Source organism: Neolamprologus multifasciatus, chromosome 2, assembly GCF_963576455.1.
Source record: "Neolamprologus multifasciatus chromosome 2, fNeoMul1.2, whole genome shotgun sequence".
NCBI classification, from domain to species: Eukaryota; Metazoa; Chordata; class Actinopteri; order Cichliformes; family Cichlidae; genus Neolamprologus; species Neolamprologus multifasciatus.
In genome coordinates this window covers 66567-80524 of record NC_140440.1, presented here as the reverse complement: position 1 = coordinate 80524, position 13958 = coordinate 66567, and the positions used below count along the sequence as shown (strand labels likewise).

General features: G+C 43.4%; 1 long non-coding RNA gene across 1 annotated transcript; it reads left to right on the top strand.

Moving 5' to 3' along the window:
• Positions 1-3786: 3786 nt before the first annotated feature.
• On the top strand, positions 3787-7062 carry LOC146523763 (uncharacterized). Its single transcript, XR_014877465.1, has 3 exons — positions 3787-5940; positions 6033-6173; positions 6698-7062. It is a non-coding gene; the product is annotated as an uncharacterized LOC146523763 (long non-coding RNA).
• The last annotated feature ends 6896 nt before the right edge of the window (positions 7063-13958 follow it).

Genomic DNA, 13958 nt, shown 5'->3' with positions numbered 1-13958 from the left:
ACGGTGTAGTTTGGTTCAAAGAAAATAGTTCCTACATAAAACTGTTTGCCCTGACCTCCTGATAGAGCTGCTGAGGTTTCAGTATTTATTTTTGGGAGTCAGCTCCATCACGCTGAAGTAAAGGCAGGCATCTCCCGTAAGGTGGAGAGACAGAGGGCTGAACTATGTCTGAGCGCTTCCTTTAATGCTGACTGTTTGATTTACAGAGGCTCTTGAAGGCATCGGTAACTGATACCTGTTCTCCAGGTGAAGCAGTGGGCGGAGCAAAGTGTGTGCGTGTGAGACAGATCAGGTGTTATTTTCCATCATGTAACTGAGTCTGTGATGAAGGTCAGAGAGGAGGAGGAAGAGGAGGAGTAAAGTGTGATGAAGGTCAGAGTGTCATGTTAAGGTGCTGCCTGATCTGTCAGTGAAACAGATTACCTGGATAAGTGAGTGTGCCCCCTGCTGACAGTGCACTGAAACCTGCAGGACTCGGCTCCAACCTTTAACTTCTGCACTGTGATTTTCCACTTCAGGGGTCGTTTCCAAGGTAACAAACTCAGTGCAGGACTGTCTCTGGAAATGCTTCTTTTGGGTTTGCCGTGGTTTCTCCAGCTGTTTCCAGCTGCTGTGCTTTGTGCTGTACAAACTAAAGCTGCGTGTGATCTCATGTGGTGCTGTCTGTTCAGAGCAGCGTGCTGCATACGTGCACAGGCTTGGCAGACGATGCAAGTTTATTTTAAAATGATGAGACCCAACTTTCATCCATCCATCTTCTTCCGTTTATCTGGGTTGCGGGGACGCTGCCAGATCGCCACCTCCTCCAGCTTGTCTGGGGGAACGCCAAGGCATTCCCAGGCTAGCCGACAGATACAATCTCTCCAGCATGTCCTGGTCTGCCCCGGGGCCTCGCTGGGGGCCACCCAAATTTCATTAGCAATTAAAACCATTCATGTACTTTCAACAGCATCAGGTCTCCTTCTTAACACTAATAAATGTGAATTAATGCAAATTAAATATTGTTCAGATATTATTGTTCCTGTTAAGAATTAGATTTTATGCTTTGGATTTCAAGCAGTATGGTGGCACGGTGGTTGGCACTGTTGCCGCAGAGCAAGAAGGTCCTGAGTTCAATTCCACCATCAGGCCGGGGTCTTTCTGTGTGGAGTTTGCATGTTCTCCCCGTGTTTGCATGGGTTCCCTCTGGGTACTCTGGCTTCCTCCCACCGTTCATTTCACATTTAAGGTTGGCTGGATTCAACAATTATTGAGCTTCCTACAAGTATGTGTGATGTCATCCTCTTCGTATCCTTTCTAAAATCGCAGGCTTAAATTAATTTGTTGTCTGTAATTATGATGTTGACAAAATGTATTTTAAGCTTTCAGGTTTTTATTGTCAGGTCTTTTTATTCTGGTCTCTCATGTAAATCATAACTTCTCCCATCATCACGATTTCTTCTGGAACAACAAGCAAAAATCACAATTCTGTGACTCCTGGTTCTGAAACACTCCTTGTGATAGACTGTTATAGACCGATAAGAAGTGTTTAATTTTCAATAATGTGTTTTCAATAATGTGTTTAATTATTGAAAATTAAAGAACACCTCGTCACCTTCCTGTAACTCCTGGGAACATGTTTTTGGTGTGTCTCATCTAAAATCAGTGTTTCATCACGGGCCCAGACTGGATTAGCACCACCCTCCTGCTCTGCTGTAGGTGAAGCGGTCAGAGCTCTGTTCCTGGACCATCCTGTTCCTAACCATATACAGTCTTCTGTTGGAATCACCTCGTCTCTGCTATTAACTGGAAGAAGGACGTGTCCTTTAAACGTGTCCACAGGTGTGTCCTACCAAAGGTGTCCTTAAAACTGCTATAAAACGTGACTCTCAGGGCTTTTGGAACGATGTCTTATCTGGACCACATCAGGACAGCAGCATAAACTCGTCTCTATCTTCTGAACAGAGACCCATGTCCTCACTGTCATGATGGAAATGCACAACTATACTGACACTATCAAACTTTCCTCTGATCATAAAGCAGTTCAGACGTTATTAATCTGCTCTCTGTTTAACATTTAAATGGTTCTTGATACAAAGCTTTGCTTTTTCCTCCTTCGTTGTTTTTGCATCTATATTTCTGTGTTTAAGTTTGGTACTCTATGTAATCGTTGTGCTACTGCTCTTGTCCTTTTGTCAAATGAAGCTTTTTTTTTTTTTTTAAGTGTGCTGTGTCTGGGTAAAGGTTAATGGTTAGTATGTGAGTGTGTCACGTGCTTCAGAGCTGCAGACGTCACACTGATTCAGCTTCAGAGCTGTGAGCCTGTGCTGCCCCCTGCTGCCTGCTATTGCTGAGTGTGGCTTTACTTTGTTTCTATTAGATTTAAGAGAGTTCTGTTGCAGTGCTTCCAGTTTAGTGACTTATTCATTAAAATTCTATTTTATTTTATTTCATGTATTCAGTAAAGGAAATACCAACTTTTAGAATAAATAAACTCTAAGATTATCTTATGTTATTGTGTGTGTGTGTGTGTGTGTGTGTGTGTATGTGTGTGTTTGTGTGTGTGTGTGTGTTTTAAGGTCAGGTCTGAGCTGAACGGTTTGAACTTTATAACACAATCAGACATTTTTATGTTTGTTTACACATGTTGATAAGAGGATGAGGTGTGGTGTAATGTGGTGTTTACAACAGACTCGTTTTCCTTAATGATTGGTTATTGAAAAACATAAACATTTGAAATTTATGTTTCAGCTGTGTTGTACTCAGAATTATTGCTTCAATCAATCACCCAGTGCATCATGGGAATCCCCAGCAACCTACACCTACTGCAGCATAACTAAGGGAGGATTCAGGGTCACCTGGTCCAGCCCTAACTATATGCTTTAGCAAAAAGGAAAGTTTGAAGCCTAATCTTGAAAGTAGAGATAGTGTCTGTCTCCTGAATCCAAACTGGAAGCTGGTTCCACAGAAGAGGGGCCTGAAAACTGAAGGCTCTGCCTCCCATTCTACTTTTAAATACTCTAGGAACAACAAGTAGGCCTGCAGTGCGAGAGCGAAGTGCTCTAATAGGGTGATATGGTACTACAAGGTCATTAAAATAAGATGGGGCCTGATTATTTAAAGACCTTGTATGTGAGGAGCAGAATTTTGAATACGGGATTTAACAGGAAGCCAATGAAGGGAAGCCAAAACAGGAGAAATCTGCTCTCTCTTTCTAGCCCCTGTCAGGACTCTTGCTGCAGCATTTCGGATTAACTGAAGGCTTTTCAGAGAGTTTTTAGGATGCCTGGGTCGTTGACCCAGAGTTTTGAGTTTATTATATTATTTATCATTTCTAGTCTTTGGTTTCTTAGAGTTCTAACTTACGGTTTATGTCTCTGTGTCTGCCCTGGTCCCACGTCTCTGTTCCCTCTGTTGTAGTGCCTGCCTGTGAGTCTGTGTCTGTAAGTTCAGTCTGTGTTATGTTTCCTGTTTTACTTTGAAAGTCCTTGTCTCATTTAATGCGTCTGGTTATGCTTCCTTTGTCTCGTTAGGCCTGATTTGCCCCAGCTGTGTTTCCCTCCTGTTACCCATTCCCTGATTGCTCCCTCTGTGTATTTAAGCCCTGTGTTTCAGTTTGTCCGTGTCGTGATCTACCCTTATTTTGCTGTGTGTTCTGTCAAAAGTTTACCTTGTAGTCTCAGTTTTGTTACTTTTTTTGGGAGTTCAGCATTAAAGTTGAACTCCCAAAAAGTTCAACTTTAATGTTACTGGAGTACAGTGTTACTGGAGGCCAGTAACACTGGCCTCCAGTAACACTGTGAGGCCATTACCTTGGCCTCACAGTGTTACTGGAGGCCAAGGTAATGCCATCCAGAGTAAGAATCTGGTTAGACACCATATTTCTAAGATTTTTACTGTGAATATTAGAGATAGTGTCGTGGTCCTCACGTCTTCTCTGGTGTTCTCTTTGTGGTTCTCGCTCCCTCTTCACTCCTCCCCAAGTAGGATGGCGCTCCTCCCCAGCAGACCTTCCTGGACCCCCTTCCTGTTTCCTGTGGGCCCTGCTTGGATGAGCATGAGTGAGTTTCTCCGTGGGACTGGACTGAGAGCGTGTCAGTTACAGACTGTGTGTAGAGGAGTGTGAACGAGTTAGCCTTGCCCTGTACTTTTACCCTGGAGTCCCAGTCCCTTCGTCACAGTACATATGTATATATGTCACCTGGTGTTGTAAATAAACCTCCCTTTAATGGCACAATTCCTGCCTGATCTGACGAGACAGATGAATCATATTTAAGATTGAAGAATTAATGGCAGGACTTCTTTGAGCAGTTTTGTAGGAATGGGGTCTAAAAGACACGTTGATGGTTTGGAGGAAGTAATTATTGAAGTTAACTCAGAAAGATCAATTGGAGAAAAAGAGTCTAACTTAACATCAATGGTACTAAGAGTAGCTGTAGATAATATTACATCTGTAGGATGATTATTGGTATTTTTTTCTCTAATGATAAAAATTTTATTGTGAAGAAGTTCATGAAGTCATCACTAGTTAACGTTAAAAGGATGGTTGGCTCAACAGAGCTGTGACTGTTTGTCAGCCTGGCTACAGTGCTGAAGAGAAACCTGGGGTTGTTCTTATTTTCTTCAATCAGTGACGAATAGTAAGCTGTTCTGGCTTTGCGGAGGACTTTCTTATAAAGCAGCAAACTATTTCTCCAGGCTAAATGATGATCCTCTAAATTTGTGACACGCCATTTCCTCTCCAGATTACGAGTCATCTGCTTTAGGATACATGTTTGAGAATTATACCACGGAGTCAGGTACTTCTGATTAGAGACCTTAGTTTTCACAGGAGCTACAGTATCCAGAGTCGTGAGGAGGTGAAATTATTAACAAGATAATCGACCTCTGTTGGAGTAGTATTCGGATAGCTGCTCTGCCCTATGTTGGTACAGGGCATTGAAGATGATAACAGTGGGTGGATTATATTCTTAAACTTAGTTACAGCGCTTTCAGAAAGACATCTACTGTGATAAAGTCTGCTCTCCACTGCTGTGTAATCAATTATTGTAAATGTAAATGTTATCAGAAAATGATCAGACAGGAGAGGGTTTTCAGGAAACGCTGTTAAATGTTCAGTTTCTATGTCATATGTTAAAACAAGATCTAGAGTGTGATTAAAGTGGTGGGTGGGTTCTTTTACATTTTGAGAGAAGCCAATTGAGTCTAATAACAGATTAAATGCCATGTTGAGGCTGTCATTTTTAGCATCTACATGGATGTTAAAATCACCCACAATAATTATTTTATCTGAGCTCAGAACTAAATCAGATAAAAAGTCTGAGAAATCAGACGGATTTTTCATTCATTTAAACAACATAATCATCCTGCTGTAACCAGGTTTCTGTAAATCAATTTGTTGATCAATTATTAAGTCATGCACTAACAGAGACTTGGATGAGAGAGACCTAATATTTAATAATCCACATTTCCTGATTTATTTAAAAGCAGCTCGTCATCACTGTGCCACCACGAGAGGAGAGCAGAGACAGGAGCCTGCTTATCTTTGTTTGGTCTCGAGTTTGAGCCTAAAACTCATTTCATGTTTATTTATAATAAGCCCTCTTCTCCTGTCTTCTTCCAAAGACTAACAGGAGGAGCGTGTAAGTCTCTGTTTTTACCGATAATAAACCTTTGTCTCTGATGAAAACACTGAGCGCGAACCGCAGCCTTCACATTGAAACCTTCTCTGTGTTACATAGCAAACATGGACAGAAACATGTAGACTACTTCCTGTGAGGCCAAACTGAGCCTGTTTGTTAATTAAAGCCTTCATCAGCCTCCTCCTCACGTTTTGAGGACAGACAGAAAGTCATGCTGTGATCTGAAACTGGTTTAAAGCACATGAGAACATGTGGAGGTACCTTTGGAGGTCAGATAACTGATACACTGGATAATATTTCCCCAGAAATCCAACCAAAGGTATCAGTTTAAAACTTATTTCATATATTTATTGTCTTTAAAATGTTTTCATGTCTTTTAATCCTTATTTGAATGAATGCTTTACTTCACAGAGGTGTTTCTAACAGACAGGAAGCAGTGAAGCCGATCTATGGTGAACATCATCACTCAGGTGTTTGGTGGTCCTCTGTGTGAGTCCTCGTTGATGCCTTGATGCGCTCAGTGGGACAGACACCACGCTGAAAGTCAGACCGGTGAGCCACTTTTATTCTGAAAAACCGGAGTGCTTTTATTCTGTAGAGCAGAAAGCGGATGTCCTGTGTGTGTATTGATCGAGTTCGTGAGCTGCAGTACATCAACAGGTGAGAGAGACGGCGCGCACTCAAAGGAAACGGAGAGGTGCTAAGGTGAGGAGGTGTCAGGGGAGGAGGTGTCAGGGGGTTCCGCTCCTCTCTGAGCGGAGGACGGCAGAGGGTAGCAGACCTGCGGAGGAGGAGGTCCGCTACTTTTAAACACTATTAAATATGTGCAAACAACAGCATGTTTTCAGTCTCTTGCCACATCTTGTAAAGACAGTAACAATTTTTTTAAAAGCTTGTACTTCCTTAACTACTCATTAATCAGGAACTATGGATTAAAGTACTGTAATACTGAAAAAAATGTAAGAGAAGAACTTCAGATCCTGAGTGTGTGAGGACAGAAGAATCAGCTTTATTTCAATTTTGAGGGATAAAATTTATATTTGAGTTTGATGGTTCTGTTGTCTTTGTGATTACAGGAGCTGCCCTCAGATTCAGACCTCAGCACCACCCAGTGACAGCAGACAGATCATCCAACATGTTCACATGTTAACTGCAAAATGAACTGATGAAAACAGTACAAAGGTTAAAGTACCACACGTGCTGTAGTGAAAGCTGCAGTTGTTTTATTGATAAAGTTAAAGACAAAAAAACAAAAGGATTAATCACTCATGTAACTGTGTCACTATATATCAGCATTAACAGGACCTCAGTTTTGTGTTTCACAAAGCTGCTGATCTCAGACCTGCACAGCTTCCGTTTTAAACATTTGATGTACTCAGCTGCATGAAGAGCATATGAGATTTTCTCTAACACAATTAAATAAAACCTGATGAAGGTCAAAGGTTTATCCATCTCCTGGGGCTGGCCTACGGAGGAGTGCTGAAGATTTCCCTGTGAGGGAGCTGCTGGTGAAGATCATGAGTCCTGCTTGATCAATGCGATGAGCTTCAGTCTTCCTGGTGTTTCTTAAATGATGCCTCTTACAGCGGGTCAACAGAACTTATGGCACAGGACAGCTGTGATGAAAGAAAGGGAAGAAGTTTCTCCAAACCTCTGGACCCAGGAAACCCAGCTTGGTCCTGATGGTCTCCCTCACTAGTTTCTCTCCAGGGTGAATGTAGCTGTTGATATAATATGGACTCTATTATTAAATGAAAAGAACAAATTAGACTACTATTATGAAGGACGGAAGGCTCAGGGTTGAGTAATCAGCATCATGGGCTCATCCGATTAGAATAAGAATAAGCAGTCATCTAATCATTCACGGGGTTCTCATTTTATTCTCCAATCAATAATTCTCAAATCAATGAAGCAAAGAAGGAAGGAAGGAAAGACACACATGGACTGCCAATGCTGAAAGAAAACAGAGATTTAAGTTACTCATTACCTTAAACAATACATAAAATACAAAACCTAAACAGAACCTCACCTCTGCTGCCGCCCCGTGTGAGAGTGAAGAAAGAGTGAGCCAAAAGTAAATGCAGTCCTTATATAATGTGTGACAGGTGAGTGCAATTAAGGACAAGCACCACACCCAATCAAAGGTGAGAGAACTAAACAAGGTGCATCTGGTGAAGTGAGTGGGTGTGCTGGGATGTGCTAAAGGTGGGTCTTTACAACAGCCGCCCCCATATTTCTAGTGAGAAATATGTTGATATGATCAGAATCAGTCTTTGTCTGGAAGCGGGGGCAGTGGGATCAGACAGGAGACAGGGCGGATATAGGTTTTATCCTGTGCTAAGACTTCCATGGTTCTGATGTGGTCATCTGGGCTTTTCAGGAGGCGTGTCACTCTTCCTACGGGCCAAAGGGCACGTGGAAGGTGTGAATCCATGATCATTACGACAGAGTGCAATGTGAGATCTGGGTTTTCCTTCTGCCATTTGTGTCTTCTTTGGAGGGATGGTAGATAGTCTTTTATGAAGTGCCACCAGAAGTGATCTGCCAATATTTGGGCATGTCGCCATCGTCGTTGACCTAGGAGGTCAGAATCAGAATAGGATACCAAGGGAAGTGACGAATCATGTCGGCCCATGATGAGAAGGTTTGGGGTTATGTGATCAATATCCGCAATGTCTGAGGATACATAGCCTAGGGGTTTTGAGTTAAGAATGCCTTCAATCTCAATTAGGACTGTTCTTAAGACCTCTTCAGTGACCATTTGTGCACCAATGGTTCTCTTCAGAGCATTCTTCACAGAACGTATCTCCCTCTCCCAGGCTCCACCGAAATGGGGTGCATGCGGGGGATTGAATTTGAAATGGATTCTTTTAGTCATCAGGACCGGCTGTAGAGTCGGAGTAAGGTTGTTAAAAGCTGCCCGTAGTTCCTTATCTTCTCCTTTGAAGTTAGTTCCTTGATCACATATAAGTTCCAGGGGTGTTCCTCGTCGAGAAATGAATCGTTGGAGGGCCATGAGGAAGGAGTCGGTATCCATGCTGTTTAGAAGGTCAAGATGTATACACAGAGTCGTGAGAGACTTGAATATTATTCCCCACCTTTTCTCCGATCTGCGGCCGATCTTGACCATGTATGGTCCAAAGCAGTCTATTCCTGTGGAGTAGAAAGGTGGTTTGAATAACCTAAGACAAGCAGCAGGCAAGTCTGACATTTTTGGAATGATGGGCTGTGCTCTCCATTTCTGACATGCAGCGCAGCTATACTGATGCCTGCGTACTGCTTCCCTTCCTCTGAGAATCCAAAATTTCCGACGTATTTCAGCAAAAAGTCTTTCTGAACCAGCATGATGCAGTTTGTCATCATAATTTTGTATGATCAGTTTGGTCACTGGATGAGCAGGATCAAGTACTATTGGGTGAATGACATTCAATTCCAAGTCTGGGCTTTGCCGTAGTCGGCCTCCTACATGGATAAGTCCAGAATTCCTGAACAACACTGGTGACAAACACAATAGACGGCTGTCGGATGAGAGGGGTTTGTCTGACTGTAAATGGGCTAAATCTTCACCGAAACTGTCCAGTTGTGCCGGATTTCTTGTTCTGCTGTTAGATAATCAGCTGCAGAAGGAATGTTACCCTTTTGGTTGGAGTGTGAACGAGCCGTGAAATCCAATAGCTCTTGATAGGTTCTGAAGCTGGGTGTGTATGTATGGGAGGGGGTACTGACAATACCAAAAAAGTAGGATTTCTTTAACTCAGTCTGATCATCATCAGGATGGAGATCTGTAACTGTGGGCCAGTTATTCGGAGTTTCATGCAGAAACGAGGGACCTTCGGTCCACCTGTTTGGGCTAAGGAACTCTTTCAGAGATTTACCTCTCGTAACATCATCAGCAGGATTTGTGGCTGAATGGATGTATCTCCAGTCTTGACTGTTTGTGAGGTTTTGAATTTCTGAGACTCTGGCTCCTACGAATACCTTGAAACGGCAGGAATCTGACTGAAGCCAGTGAAGTACAGTTGTTGAGTCAGTCCAAAGGGTCGTAGTCCTGACTGGTAAGGTGAGTTCTGTTTGTATGAGCTCACAGAGGCGTGCGCCTAGTAGGGCTGCGCATAGCTCCAGTCTGGGTATTGTTAAATTCCGTTTAGGAGCAACACGTGAGCGAGCTAACAAGAAACTCAGTTCCACATGACCTTCAAGATCATCTGATCTCAAATATGCGACAGCACCATATGCTCGCTCCGAAGCATCACAGAAGATATGAATGTCTCGAACTGTGGTAGAAACATCCATTTCCTTAGAAGTATAGCAACGTGGGATGGCAATTTGAGGAAGATAACAAAGTTCTTCTTCCCAGAACTTCCATGCCTCTAAGAGGTTGTGTGGAAGGGAAGGGTCGTCCCAATCTCTCTCTTTTCTCCATAGCTCTTGCACCAAGGTTTTGGCGCGTGTTGTGAATGGGAGTAAGTAGCCTAATGGGTCATACAGACGGGCAAGTACTGCATAGATACGACGTATTGTGGTGGGGTGTGAGGCTAGAGTTCTGTATTTATAGGCAAACAAGTCAGTCTCACAATTCCACAATAATCCTAATGTGCGTTCATGTGGGCCGGATGGCTTGTCTTCAGTCAGGCAAAGTTCATTACTTGCCGTTCTTACCTCAGATGGTAGATGGCTAATCACAACAGGATTATTGCTGGCCCACTGGCGAAGGTCGAAGCCTCCTTCTGATAGATGGTTTCTTAATTTGTCTAGGAGTGTTCGAGCCAAGTCGGCTGATGGAAAACTCTGCAAACAGTTATCAACATAGAAACACTGCATTACTGAAGACTGCACATCTTTGTCAGATTGATATTCCTTCACATGTTTCTGCAGTGCATAGATTGCACAACAAGGGCTGCAGGTCGTACCGAAGGGGAGTACCTGCCACTCATACACTGAAGGGGGAGCTGCTTTGTTCATGTCACGCCACAAGAATCGGAGGAGTGGTTTATCAGGAGGCAGAAGACGGACTTGGTGAAACATGCCTTTGATGTCGCCACTTATTGCCACTGAATGTTGCCTAAAACGCAACAAAACACCTAGAAGTGTTGGCCCAAGGATTGGTCCTGGCAATAGGTATTTATTGAGACACTGACCTTGAAATGTGAAAGAGCAGTCAAAGACTATGCGATCTTTATTGTTGTGACTTGTCATATGATGAGGAATATACCAGGCTTCTTTGCTATTGTGCATCTCCTCTGGGCTAAGTTTAACTACATAGCCTGCTTGCTCCAATTTCAAAATCTGATCCTTGTAAGACATGGCTTTGTCAGGATCTTTAGCTAACTGAGCCTCAGTGTTGCGGAGTCTAGACATGACTACAGTTGGAGGGACATTCAAAGGAGGGAAGTTTGCCATCCGAAGAAGAGGAGTGGCGTAGCAATTAACACCATTGATCTCAACCCTTTTTGTGGCCTGTTCAAGGAGTTCCAGTGCCAGTTGATCTTGCTTTGATCGGATCACAGATTTCTCACTGTATTCAGGTAAAGTGTCTAGTTGCCATAGCTTCTCAACATGATAACGCAGTACGTCTGCAGATGAACTGAGAGATGTGAACAAACACTGCACATGCTCTGTTCTGCTCTGGGGCTGAAAATCTGTGATCGGACCTTGAAGTGTCCATCCTAATTGGGTTTTAACTCCTGCAGGAGACCCATATGGTCCCTGTCTCAATGAAGCAGTAGGCGTGATGAGGTGAGTATGATCTGAGCCTATGAGCAGGAGTGGCGCTGCTTTATTAATAATGGGTAATGGAATACCTTGAAGATGCTTGTATCTCCGTTGGAGAGATGATACAGGGTAGGTGTGTTCTGAAAGTGCTAGGTGACTTGCAGTGAAGGCATTATTAATTGTGTAGGTTTTCTCTGGGTGTGCGATGGGTGAGATTTTGAAACTTACGGAAGAACCTTGAATAGTTTCAACTTCTTGACGGACAGTTCTAAGTGATAATCTCTCTGCTTCCCCAGTCAGGTTGAGATGCTGCGCAGCTGATGTTAGAAGAATGGTACGCTGGGAGCCATCGTCAAGTACTGCATATGTTTCAAGAGTTCTTTTGCCATTTCGCAGGAGCACTTTCACAACCTTTAAAAGGACACTAGGACAATCACTAGGTCTATTAAAGTACAGTGTCCTCACTACAGGATTAGTTTCAGTTGTCGATCTCTTATTTACATCACATAGGATCTGTAGATGTCGTCCCATGCAGGTGGCATGTAATATTGTTGTAAGTGGAGAGGTGTACTTACGGGCAGGTCGTGGCTGGTTGAAGGATGAAACAGGACTGGCCTTTCTGGGTTGACACTTGCATTCCATTTGCAGCCAGGATGAGAACAAAGGCAAGGTATACGTCATTTCTCCCTGTTCCCTGTAAACATGCCGTTTGAAGCGACTGAAATGCTCTGCAGGCAACTTCGCTAACAAGCGATCAACATGGGAGCCACAATCTAGTTCTGCACGTCCTTGTTCTCCCATAGTGCTAAGCAACCCAACTAAAGCCTGTACACGAAGAGCAAAATTATCAAGACTCTGACCATCACCTGCTCTGATAGGAGGCAATTCCAGTATATTCTTTAGCTCTTTCAATGCCAGCTGTCTTGGTTGCCCATAACGCTCATCAAGGGCTTTGATGGCTTGAGTGTATGGGTCAGGAGCGTAGGAAAAGGCAAGAGCTAATCGTTTAGCTTGGTCTACTTTGAGGTGATCAAGAAGGACATGATATTTGAAGTGCTCTGTCTCATGAGGATCAAGGAGGTTTGTAAGGGCCATTCGTAACATCCTGTATTGCATTTCGTCTTCTCTACTAAGGTCTGGAAACGAAGGACCTTCAAGCTTATATACATGTGTTCTCGTGCTAGAGGAGTTACCCGAGTTAGCAGTAACAGATATCAAAGGTTTCTGTTCATGTGAGGCATTGGATATAGCTGGTTGCTGCTCTAGATGACGGCAATGCTTGTGGTCAGATATGCAAATGAGAGGTTGGACAGGGTCTTCAGCTAAAGGAACAGCAGGTTGAACACATGAGATCTGGTGGGGATCCTGCCGTGATAAGGCCAGGAAATCAAAGGGAGTCTCATCTTCTGTAGCAAGGACTGGTCTAGGCAAACCAGTTGAAGGGACTGCAGCATCTAATATGGTTGAATTAGGTAAAGGAGGGCTGGCAGCCGGAACTAAGACAGACTGACGGCTAATCTGTGGGGGGCCGGAAGGGTGATTGACAGGTTGCTGTATCAATCACTGGGAGCTGCTCATGTTGTTGATGTGTTTGAGGACTGGCTCGTAAACTGCATACAGAAGATTTGATTCCATCAGATGAGACAGTGCGAATTGAAGATCTGGAGCTACGAGAATGGGAAGGAGATGATTGACTCATAAATTGCTTAATCTCCTTCATCGTCGTCAGGAGTTCCCTCATGACCTCATCTTGGTTGGTGGGTAAAGGAGCAGGGGATGTCTCTGGTTGACTTTCTAACTCTCTGACAGGATCCTGCAGCCCATGTGTGTCTTTGTCACTGTGCTGACATTCGGTTTGACTCTCTGTATCACATGTAGCTCTTCTACTTCCAGGATACTGAACGTCATACTGCTGCAGGTGGGCAGGAGGTCGACTATCACGACTGGATCTTCTCAAACCTTCAGTCAATGGCTGCTTTGAATCCATGACACTAACGCTACTCCGGCTCGGAGGACCATATTATGAAGGATGGAAGGCTCAGGGTTGAGTAATCAGCATCATGGGCTCATCCGATTAGAATAAGAATAAGCAGTCATCTAATCATTCACGGGGTTCTCATTTTATTCTCCAATCAATAATTCTCAAATCAATGAAGCAAAGAAGGAAGGAAGGAAGGAAAGACACACATGGACTGCCAATGCTGAAAGAAAACAGAGATTTAAGTTACTCATTACCTTAAACAATACATAAAATACAAAACCTAAACAGAACCTCACCTCTGCTGCCGCCCCGTGTGAGAGTGAAGAAAGAGTGAGCCAAAAGTAAATGCAGTCCTTATATAATGTGTGACAGGTGAGTGCAATTAAGGACAAGCACCACACCCAATCAAAGGTGAGAGAACTAAACAAGGTGCATCTGGTGAAGTGAGTGGGTGTGCTGGGATGTGCTAAAGGTGGGTCTTTACAACAACTACACTACTGAAACGTTCTGCTGCTGTTTTTAAAGTCTCCATGTTACCAGGCTGTAGAGGGCTCTGAAGTTTTAGATTCATTACACTCAGTCTTATGTTAAAATCTCAAAGGACAGCATTATATTTTTGATATTAACAGTAACTCTGAGCCTCT